This window comes from Oxyura jamaicensis, chromosome 7, assembly GCF_011077185.1.
Source record: "Oxyura jamaicensis isolate SHBP4307 breed ruddy duck chromosome 7, BPBGC_Ojam_1.0, whole genome shotgun sequence".
Classification (NCBI taxonomy): Eukaryota; Metazoa; Chordata; class Aves; order Anseriformes; family Anatidae; genus Oxyura; species Oxyura jamaicensis.
The window spans coordinates 11,281,086-11,293,056 of NC_048899.1; the positions used below are offsets into that span (position 1 = coordinate 11,281,086).

Below are 11,971 nucleotides of genomic sequence, written 5' to 3' on the forward strand. Positions count from 1 at the left end.
TTGTTCAATACTAAGTTAAAATCATTCTAAAAAGTGGAGTTCAAAGTACTAGGCCGTATCCTTTACATTTTTTGAATCCGCGTCAAGGCAAAGCGTGGTAGCCAGTGGCTTTGATTCAGCCAGCAAGACAGTTTTATCTAGCCTCTAGAAATAGCAGCAAATGAGAAGTCCAGTCTGCCCTCAGGGGCAAGGGGGCAGAGGCAAACATGGTTACATGGTCCCTTGCAGTGCAGCGCTGCTCTGTCTCCATCTCCCAGATTCCAGTTTGAGTAACAAGGGCTGCTGAAAATGTGCAAACTGGCCACCCTTTTATCGACAGGTTGCATTTCGATACAAATTTTAGGAAATGCAAATTCTAGTCAGAATGCTAATGTATCATTTGGACTTAATTTAACAGCCAGATTTTATAGAGATGAAATAATGAAATGGCAGAAAAATATAAACATACGACAGCAGTGTAATTAAAGATATCCTATCAAAAGGTGTCAAAATAAACCAGTCTTTGTGACAATACAAAGTTTGATACTGAAACAAGGTCAGTGTAAGCTTTAAATAACCAGAGAATGACAGACTTAATAAAATTTGAGACAGGCCACCCAATACCTAGATCAGAATAAATGCAAAATAATTTCACTCTCAGAAGAAGACCTATACTACTAGACATATAAAATATTACTTATTAAGGCATCTTTCCACAAAAGAAAAGAAAAAATTGCAAGTGAAGGCTCTTGCAGCAACTATAAACCAGATTTTTTTGCACCATCTGCTAGCCAGGAACCAAATACATGTTTGACATTCCTCAGCGAGGAGAGGGTACTATTTCAGTCTACAAAATACTTTTTATTACCACATTTTTCAACTATACTTGAGGTCTCTACATCTAAGGATACAAACAACATCTCATAGGGAAGCAATGCATTTGTAATATCCCAGAGCACCTGCACGCGCACACACACACCAGTCAGGTTGCACCTATTTTTTAAAGCCTTATCATGTCAAGCAGTTGAGGCTTTTCCCTGTTCTCTTCAATATCACTCTTCAAAACAAACTCTGATGAAACCCTTCTCTTCTGCTTGCCCCAGGACTGGAAACACAGCTTCCTCTACACTGACTGGAAGTTTTGAGAATGCAATGTGTGCAAGAGTGACCAAGCTACACAGCACCAGCAAGAAACACACTGGAGTTTTAAAACACAGTTATAATGGTTTCTCTGCATATCTCTTTTGGATATCATAAATTTCTCTCATTTACTGTACAGGCAATACCATGAGCTCTCAGCTGGGGTGCTCAGCATCACCCAAACAGTAAATGAGAGAAGTTTATAACACACAAAAGGGACAGGTAGGGGAGCAGTTATAAAAGTATGCTAGCAGTGTGAGAACCTGGTGGAAGAAACTGTAAACTAGTTTCCAACCTGCTATAACACTGGTTTAACAGTCAGAAGAAAAAGCTTTAGTATTTAGGAAAAGTTTAATATAAAGTTTATATTAAAGCTCTGTTTAAATAATAAAGCTTTCTCTTCTGATTGTTAAATCTACATGAATGATGACTGAGAAATGTTGTCATGCTCCTACATTGGCCTGCCACCTGCCAACATCACAGATGACTTTACTTTTCAGCAAGATGGCAACCATTAGCACTTGGCTGAAAAATATCAACTGTAATGAAAAATGCATGATAGAATGCCACAACAAGCAATGGCATGTACAGCTGACAAAATATTTATTTTTCCATGAATTATTTAAATATTGGTTTAGCTGTGTTGATTTTGAGGCCATCCCTCACTTACTTTGAGTTGGATGACTTGACTAGCAGAACACCAAAGTTCCATCTTCAAGGAGACGGAGGCTCACCCAGGGAGCAGCGTGCTGTACTGACGACACCATAATATAGTCCCTTTGCTTCTCTAAGAAAATATTTCACTTTGATAAACAGAGAAAAGGTTTCTGATAAGAGATCTGGAGAGAAAAGCCCCTGTACCTCTGAAGAATCCCTAAAAGCTTTTCCTCCTGCCTGCCCACCCAGCAGCAGCTGCCACCTCCATCAGCAAGCATCACAAACAGGTGGGCACAGTACCTGTCAGCTGCCCCCTATATATTTCAGGAGCTTCCTGCTTTTGCTAGCTCTAGTTCAGTCTCATGGGTTGAAAATCTATTTATAGCTGGTGTGCAGGAAGGTATTGTCCAGGTTAGTTCATGTGGAAGGAATCCAGGTGTGCTCTGAGGTTAGTCTGCAACAGGAAGCCAAGCTCAAAGAGCAAGGCAAGTGGAATATTCTCTGCAGAACCATGCTAAGCTAAATCCCTACAGCAGACACACCCACATAATTAATCAAACTAATTTTGTCCTCCATCAAATCAATCTCAACACACATCTACTGCCTGGTCTGTAATAACTGTTGGGCTGTAGCCTGCTGGCCACCTGGATGAGCTCCTTCACCTCCATGGTCAGGTACCCAGACTGCCACTAGAGGAACTCTGGAGCCAGCTGGTGTCCCAAATCTTTGGTTATCCATCCACAGCAGCAGCTTGTGTGTTTCATCCAATATTTAGGTAATACTGAGGCACTTCTATCTACTCTCTCAGGTATAATGAGACAACCCAGGGACTTGCTATCACATCTGCTCAATGCATCAGTGAGGTCAGCACTCATACAGCCCAGTCCCAGCAGATCTGCTCTGCATCCACACTGCAATCTGTGTGGAAAACACGGACCAGGGATGACCAAAAATTAATCAAAAACTAATAGAAACACCATACCTTGGGAAACAGAATGAATTGACCTGTCTAATATGTCAGACAAGATGGCAACTCGATTATATTATGTAAAGTAAGTCCAAAGGACATAATGAGGACCACTGCAGAGTACCTCATCTGGCAGAGAAAAACAAAGATCTAAAAACACCACCAATTTCAAGGAAAAGTGTAAAATGCAAACAAATGGAGGCACTCTTGAGCTAGCTTTAAAATCCTTGGGCTCGGATGTTGTTGGCAGCACAAACAGGGCAGCAGGTTGCTGAGTGTGGTGTAACATCACTCCATGGCGTATTTACTGAAGTTTTTTGGATGGCTCCTGTAATCCACACCCAGCACCGCACTGTTCCAGCTACACCCCTGGTTTATTTAAAGGTCATTAGAGTATGACTGTATGAGCTGCAGACAGGACAGTGCTACGGGCCTTGGCTCAATGATGGTGAAGAGTGGAAGGATGCTGTTTGTGTTTGTATTCATGCCATGCAGCTCTAATGAGTCACTCTGATTGTCCAGAGTGAGAGACACATTGCAACATGTTGTCTCAGCTCATTACAGGGCTAGTTATAATGAGACTTTAAAAGGCTATAATCAGAGGATTGCTAAAGGTGATTTTTTTTCCCTGACAGATCTTTCTGTAGGTCAAGTGCTGATGCTGTTGGCAAGTCAAGCACAGATCTAAATATTTTTCCTATAATGAAAAGCTGGCTGCAACAGTCAGCTGTTTTTCCAGTGAATCCTTTTTTCTTTATATGTGAAATGGCATCTGTGAAAGATTAAGAAGTAAATAATAATAATAATTTTATTCAGCTTGTTAATCTGACCAGTGAGAGCATTAAAATGTTACAAGGGGTGCAAGAAAAGGAACAGAGTTCAGGCCCAAACACAGAACATGGTCTTAACAAAGCTTTGTACAAAGGTACCAAGTATTCTGAGTAATTCATTTCTTGCACAGCTTCCTTCACTACTGCTGTCACCACTGTCCCAGGTGCTGCACTTAGCATCCCAGTCAAGCAGTGGGTCATAAATTTCATAAAACCTCTCCAGCATCACAGAAATTGCACTTGCTGACAACTCACTTGATTTTGATCCCAGGTCTGAGGTGGAGGCGGTGGGACATCCAGCAGAGCGAAATTTCATCCCATTTAATGCTGCACAAGGAGTCCATGGCAAACCCCACCTGCATTATTTCTCCAACATATGGCCACACTTGCTAAATTCATTCTTCTGCAATATCATCTCTGGCTAGTTTTGAAAGTAGTTGTTCACAGATAGCTGGAGAACATCTATCAAACCAAACTGAAGTAACAATTTATCTTCTTTTCCTCTAATTGAGAAGTATTTTCAACTTGTGGTCGAAGGCACTTTTCCTGATGGGTATAGTAACAGAATAGAAATTTTCCAGAGGCTCTTTTACTAGCTGTGTCTTGTTCCTGCCTTCCAAAATCCAAACAAGAGATAACTGTTATAGAAGGTCTTTTAGAAAAGAGAAGTGACACTCCAAATCCATAGGGAAACTTCCTCCAAGCATGTGCAATAACATTTGTGTGAGAGCAGAACGACTACACAAATGTTATATTTCTCAAAGATAGGGGAGGAATTCTTTGAAAATTTTATTACCCAAAATGGATTGTTATCAGTAACCACTTCCATGCATTCAGCACTCAGGTGAAATATAAGGATCATAATTTGGAAAAGCTTCCTGCTGAGATTTGCACGCTGCTTTGCAAGACAAAAGAACAATTTATTCTTTGGTAGGTTGACAACAGGCTGATGAAAAGGGTATTTGCGTGCCTTATTTCCTATAGGGCAGGAAGGGCTTTTACCTGGAGTGCTGAGGGACATTGGCACTGCTGAGAGTGGTGAGAGCCAGGGAGAAGGTCAACATGGCTCTCCAAGGTAGTTAGGGACCAACAATTTCAGAAGACAGGGAAAGACATAACATACCTGAATGGGGTAGCAGGCAGCCCCCAGGAAGTGCCAAAGTGGAAAAGACACAGCATGTTCTCTCCTGGGAATGCAGTGTAATGGTGTGGAATATGTGCACAACCTGAATCCCTGCCACAGGAGCAGGTAAGCCTCTACCCTTTTTAGCTCTGTTGGACTGCAAGCTGGATATAGAAAACAGTACAGATTTAATTGCAGAATACATAAAAAGGTGCTCCTCCACTGACCTTATGAGTGTGTTCATGATCTGCCAACACATTTGTCTATGTGGAAGAAGCATCCTTTGACCACTGCTTTAAGACAGATCCCTGTCCAAAGACAATATGTGACAACCATCTGCAATTAAACAGAAGAATCTTCCAAGCTATTGAGGTGTTGTTTTTTTTTTCACCTACTAATCAGCTGGATTTCCTGTTGCATGAAAAGTCTGCAAACATTCTTCAGTAGGAGTGGATAAAGATCACAATAAATATTTGCAAGCTTTTGAAGATAAACCTTTCCTACAAACCATCATCTTTTTTCCTCAGCATCTGTAAAGCTTATTTCTGAAGTTAATTAAAGGATTCTGATCTCATTTCAACTATGTCCATGTATGGAGCTATAATGTTAAACAACATAATCAATGTAGCTGCTAGTAGCAGCCCAGGATAAGCCTATGAGGACATTGTCCAAAGGTCTATCAGGAGAAATCTACTAGGAAATGATATAGAAGAAAAGATAGAGACAAATAGAAATGGAGATGGAGATAAGCTTTCACCCAAACCTGGCTCCCAAAAAGTCATAATCTGACCAAAACCGAGCTGTGGAACCTGTATGCATATTTAGCTATTCTTGCAGGACATTCAGCATTCACAGATTCACCAAAGATTTATGAAAACTTAAATGAAAATATTCATTTACAGACCAATTACATAGATATATCTGCACGATGATTTTCTTCATAAATGTAAATAATAGTCCATAAATTGGTGTGTGAACTGAGATTAAGATAGTGAAATCTAAATGCAATTTTAACTAAAAATGATCTTTATTTCAGTTAAACTCTGTTTAGTTTCAAGACCTGATACAGAAGGTGCTTATACAGAACATGAGAAAGCACTGCGACACATGGTAGCTTATGGCAGGCCACTCACCAGAATAAAAACCATCACACTCTGGTTTTATCATCTAGATTGTACTATCCAGGTTGTACTATGCACAGACAAAAAGGTATGATTTCCATCTTTTTAATAAGATGTAATGTATGTTAACGTGTGTCATGTATGTTAACCTCAGGTGTTTTTTGGATATGTCCTTTGCATAGCACTGACCGTACTGAAAGTGAAGCATTACATACAGCAGTCATGCTCCTGTGCTCCTGAAGAACAGAGAGAGTTAAATACTAGATAAGCACCCGAGGAAGAGAAATAGACATGACAAAGTGCTCTTACCCTAGGAGCAAGATGTAGCAATACATACAGGTCAAGTAGATAGTAGACCTCGGCTACATTATTTGTGATTGCAACAATCATAAATAGGATAGGAAAAATGGTGAAATATATATATCTGTCTTTCTGATGCGGTATAAAACTGACATCTTGCCCATTTCTTGACATTAAAGATCCTGCTGTTAAGCCTGTCTTTTTTTTTTTTTTTTTTTTTCCCACAGAAAAAGAGCTATTTTTCATGGAGAAAAAATGGTAAATTTCAGGAAGTAACACTGCATTTCATAAACAGATATTTTAAGAGGCATTGTCAACCAAATAATGCTTTATAAGGCTCTAGAAATGATTCAGTGCATGTCAGAAACACAACTTTTATTCACTTCTAGCTTACTGAAATTTTACTATTCTCTCTGTGAAGTTCAGTATCTGCAAATGTGACTCAGGAATCCTTTCTCCTACTTTTTCCTTCTCATTCACATTTCTGAATGGATTAGTCCCCTTAAAATTGTTTAGGACTCTGCCATGAGAAACAGACCATGAAGATCAACAAGGACAGGAAGGATGATAAAAAATAAGATCCTCTTTCCATAAAGAATTTTTTTTCTCAAAAACATCAAAACCCTTCAAACCAAACAGCCTTCTCCATTTCCACCCTTTCTCTGCTTTGTCTTAAAATTATCTCATAAGAATTCCTAAGATAATTATAATTCCATACATCTGTTTAGATAGTGGGTCATAGGCGACTCTGTAAAGTTAATATAAATAAGCACAGAGAAGTGTAATCACATCAGGTACTAAAATACAAGACTCCATTCTCTTGCCTTCTTTGCTTTATCAGAAGCTGAAAATTCACTGAGTGGTAATATTTACCTCTCTCAAGCATTTTCTATACATACATGGGAAGTGACAAACTGGCAGAAATGTGAATTTCACATCTTTGACAGAAATTTTTTAACCAGCAAACTCATAAGAGTAATGAAAGTGTTACAGTCTTTCTAATGGCAATTGCCCAAACCCCAAGAGCTGGACAAGCCCCAAGAGTTGGAATGACACCTCTGATGCATACCAATTTCTGCTTTCCAAATCTTAAATCTGAACGGATAAAATGATCTCTGGGTTATGTTTGGAATAGTTGTGTGGTGTGGCTGGGGACTGATCAACATTGCAGTGTAGCCAAAAGTAAATCTGGGAGACACTGAAGCTAATGCAATGTGCCTGTTGATCTGTGTGTAGGCTATGCCGCAGATTTCAGTTAGTCTTTTGACCATATTCCCTTCTCATACACACATGAGCTTTTGGGCATTTATGCTTCCTTCTAAAAATGTCTTGTTTCTTCCCAAATGATAATCATGCTTTCTTCTGGTGTTTATGTTTCCCTGGTTTGGGCAGTAAAATGAAACTTTTGGAACATAAAAAAGCAACCCCTCTGACCAAGACCCAGAAAAATCAATCCACTATGCATTCACTGTATCCCAACATTGGAAAAAGAGATGAACAAAGAAAAAGTCATCAGAAATGGGACTGTTCAATGTCATGCAAGAGCTGAGTGTCTCAGCATGCCTTTTGACACTATGTGAGTTGTGACAACCTACATCTTCTCTGAACACCTTTATCAGAGCTCCACATATGGAAGAACAGATCTACAAAGAGGGCACCGCAAGTTGGATAGCTTGTGTCATGAACAGCATGGCCTTAATTTTGTACAAAATGAAGCATTTGTAAATCTGTTACTTGTTAGGACTTGCTTCTGCCAGGTTCCTAATGAAAAACCCATAGTGACAACAAGTAAGCCTACAGCAAAATGAAATAGTAGGCTGTGCTTTGCTTATTTACTTGTATTAACAAGACCACTCCAGTCTCTCAAGAGTATAAACTCTATCTTGCATGCTTTTGAAGAAATTGTATTGCTCCCAGTCTTCCCTTCTTTCCCAGACCTGGGTGCCTCATCCCCAGGTCCTTTCTTCTCTTTAACCTCCTCTAAGGCACAACCAGATTTCTGGTAAGTGGCAAGCAGTAACTAGCAAAAAAGCAACTTGACTTTCTTCTTCGATCAAATCATGTAATCCCATTGTAGGTCTGATTGAAATTCCAGAGACTTCACTGAATTTCAGATCAAGCCCACGGTGACTGCCTGGGACAACCGAAAGGTCTAAGCTCTGACAATCCGTGGGAAGAGTGGCAGTCTGTGATAGCACTGGGGGAAACAGGAACAGAAGGGGTCAGGGTTGGCGGAAACATTGAGACTTTCCTTTTCAACAGACTCACTTCTTAATCTAACAAGTTCTTCTCCTATTAGCAAATAGCAGTCAAAGCTGATGTCAGTACGTAAGCCACTTCCTTCTGCTTGCAGAAGGCTGGAAACAAGAGCAGCCTTCTGCGGCAGTGCATCCCTCACAGGTCCACCCAGCATAGTTCCAGGTACTGACGGATCCTGAGGTTTCTGTGGGAAGGAGAGGTCATTTACTGATTATTTAATCTAGAAAACTGGATGCAAGCAGCTATTTCCAAAGCTGGTTGAAAAGTCAAGCATTCAGAACTTGGGAACTGGGCGTTTCAGAGTGACTTTATGTAGCCTTATCTCACCTTCCTCTGCCATGTATGGTTGTACTATGATGCAGACATGGAGGATAAAATCCTAATCTTTGTTGCTGCATGAAAGGCTGATACAAGTTCATCTGAAAGTGACTCAGGACTGCATAGTGAAAATCTGATATTGATAAAAGCCAGCCATTTGCTGGAGAAGTTAAATGATGCTGGAAATGCTTTGTGAAACAAGAGAAGGAACGGTTTCATGGGATAGATGAACACTGCCTTCAATAGCATAATTCAAGCTCTGCCCTGCTACAGAACCTCCGTGAAATGCTAGGCACATCATTTAAAACCAGCTTTTCATAACTGGCTACAAACTGAATTTTCCATGTTAAGGGATCCAAATCACTTTAGACATCTTGTTTTGCAAAGCAATGAGAATATAAGGTTGCTAAATATACTAGAATTATCAGCTCAATATTATCCATGGAACAGACAAAATGAGTAGATTTCACTTTTCTCTGAACTCTAGGGCCTCAGTTATAAAATGGGGCTAAATCCTCACTTTATAGTCATTCTGAAAGTTGATTTGTTTATGTTTGAGGGGTACACTAGGATGGGAATGGGGAGAGTCACAGACAGTCCAGCAAGAAAATTAACAAATCTGTGTTTAACTGAGGGCTGAATTCCTGCATGAGAAAAACGGCTGATGGCCCTGCCCTGGCAAGATAACAGCACAGCCTCACACACCTCACACAGCCGACCAGAGGGTGAGCACCAACTCCCGTGTGTCTGGATGAGACAGGCCTACAGCAAATGTTCATGATGCAAACATCAGCGTGGGTGATTCATAACTTTCTACTTTTTTTTTTTTTACTTTTTTTTTTTTTTTTTCATTCTTCCTTTTGCAGTATGCAGCTTGAAAATTCTCCCAGCTCTCATTGCCTGGTTGCCGCTTCAGTTTCACCAATCTGGGGCCAAGACATTTTTTTGGTATTTACTCAATAAAGTAAACACAATCAGAAATGTCTATCAAATATTTAAAATCCCAGCGTGGTACAGAGGATTTTAGAATGGTTTTTGAAATGCTTTAAAAATCTGAAGTACAGAACTAGTTAAAATCCTCATCACAAAATTAAGAAGATTGCCTGAAGGAGTATGCCCTGGATCTCTGATAGCAAAAGAAATGAATTCCAGACTGCTTCTCCACCTGTGGTAGTGTTTTGTATGGAAAAATGAACTGCTTTGAAAAATGTATAGGGAAGCAGGAAATCTGGAGTCTAAAATATGGCAACATACACAAACCCTTGCTTTATAATTGTGTGCACTGTAGACCATCTGTTTAGCAGTTAAATACACTCCCATTTAAATGAGTAAGTACATTTAATGGACGAAGTATTAAGATCACTGAGGGGTGAAGTTTTATATTTGCAGTGTGTAAATGCCAGAGTGGAACCACTTGTACATTCTCAATACTACACACCTTTAAAATAACTAAGAAAAATGACTACTTACCTGCTGCATACCAAAAACTGGCTCCTTTTAGGGAAATCATTACAAACTGGAATAGATTGAATTGAAAGCCTGATGGTCTCACGGCCTCCATTCCAGAAGTATAAATCAGGCTGCAGCTCAGCTACTGCTGTTGTGAACCCTTTAAACACACAGAAAGTGGAAAATACGGAAGGGGGTGATTTAACGACTTTACTTTGAGTATTCATTGTCATTTCAATCATCTTTTAACTAAGACAAGAGCAGAGAGATCTTTCCTAAACACCTTAACTAATAAGTTGTCAATGCTTAAACAACAATTACTTTCAAAAAAAAAAAAAAATGGAAATTAGCTGGTATGATCAAGCCATATGGCTAATATAATTGATTTGTTCAGATTTTTAACAATTATGAAAAACAAAGCCAGAGCAGCAGCGTAATATAATTTACAGCTTTAACTGGAGGTGATATGTTCTATTTAGTTCGACAACAAATCGCATCTTCCTGGTGCCTAAACTGAAATATAATGAGGGAAGGGCCACGCTGGGTCCTAAGCATACCTGACCCGGGGAAAACTGATTTTCTGAGGCTGGGGGCGGAAAAGTCCCTGGCTGTGAGCAGGGAGCCTGGGGCAGAGCCGGCCGCGGCGGGGCAGGCTGGGTGCCCCCGGAGGAGCAAGACGGGGACCAGTGACAACCCCCCGCCTGCAGGGACCCCCCCGGTGGCAGCTCGGCTCTCCGAAGGGGGAGGAAGGCTGAGCTAGCCAAGGGCTACCCGGCTTGCTCCGGATCGCCTTTCTGAGCGCTTTTTAAATTGCTCCTGAAACTTTGATTCGATCCGTAATTTTTAAGACTTGCTCGCTGTCAAACCGAGGCGGTATTCCCTTCTGGTTGACTCACACTCAGCAAAACAGACCGGAGCCGTAATAAATCTGCGCTGGAAAATGTATTTGTTTATGTTTCTCTGCTCTGAAGTTTTCAGTCCCTCTCTTAGTTGTCTTGAGGATGCGTTTGTCCTCTGCCTGATTACTGCTGCGTGGAGGTTTCTCAAAATGGGCTGAGGACAACAATTTTGAGCCTGAGCTAGCGAAAGACAGGAGATTTGGGAAAGGGAACACTTCGTTTTTCTGGCCCGTTCAGCAGGCTGCGAAGATGAGCGTGGAAAAGGCGTACCAGCACCTGGCTGGTGCGTGACAAAGGCAGGGGCTGCACCCCGCTCGGAGCTCCCCACAGCACCCCACAAACGCCTCTGCTCCACAGCACGGAGCCCGGGGTGCCCTTAGCCTTAGGACAAGGCTTCTTTGCCAGCTTGTTTTCTCGTACAAAACTGATCCTGATGCCCACCTTGCGCTGGAGGATAGAGTTCAGCCTCCGAATGCCATGAGAAGTTCAATTCAATTAAGTAAAAGCCTCATTTGCGTAGTCTGGAAACTATAGACATGGCTTAACTGATCACTTCACTCCTGTGAAATTCGCTCCCGTTGCTAATAAGCGCAGGTCTCATTAAGGTGCTCTGAACGGAGTTTTAATAATGTGTTAATAATCCCTGACCGTTGGTCAGGGAACGAAGGGCTGGGAGCGCAGCTGGGGCGGGCGACAGGAGCCCACCTTGCACCGGGCACCGGGGGTCGGGGCAGACCCTCCGGGGCCGGGCTGCCCCCAGGTCGCGCCCCCCCGGGCAGCCCTTCCCTGTGGCCGGGAGAGGAAGGGGCCAGCGGCACCGCCAGGCAGCGGGCCGGGGGCCGCCGGTAATTAGAGGCTGCCCGGGGATGATTGCCTTTAGCTGCCCGTGATTAATGATTTATCAGGAACTTAGTTTCATTCGCTCAGCC

The 11,971-nt window shown here is 41.5% G+C and overlaps 1 long non-coding RNA gene across 2 annotated transcripts in view; it reads right to left on the reverse strand.

Annotated features, from left to right (window-relative positions):
- Nucleotides 1–7,575: 7,575 nt before the first annotated feature.
- LOC118169507 overlaps nucleotides 7,576–11,971 on the reverse strand; it is a 6,257-nt gene continuing 1,861 nt past the window's right edge. Inside the window, exons 1-3 of one of the 2 annotated variants that reach the window (XR_004752168.1) lie at nucleotides 11,691–11,971; nucleotides 10,165–10,303; nucleotides 7,576–8,314 (exon numbers count right to left, since the gene is read on the reverse strand). The exon at nucleotides 11,691–11,971 is cut by the window's right edge and continues 1,861 nt beyond it. This is a non-coding gene — a long non-coding RNA (uncharacterized LOC118169507). Of the gene's footprint in view, nucleotides 8,315–10,164; nucleotides 10,304–11,483 lie in introns of both variants that reach the window. The other variant, XR_004752167.1, reaches the window with a different exon arrangement.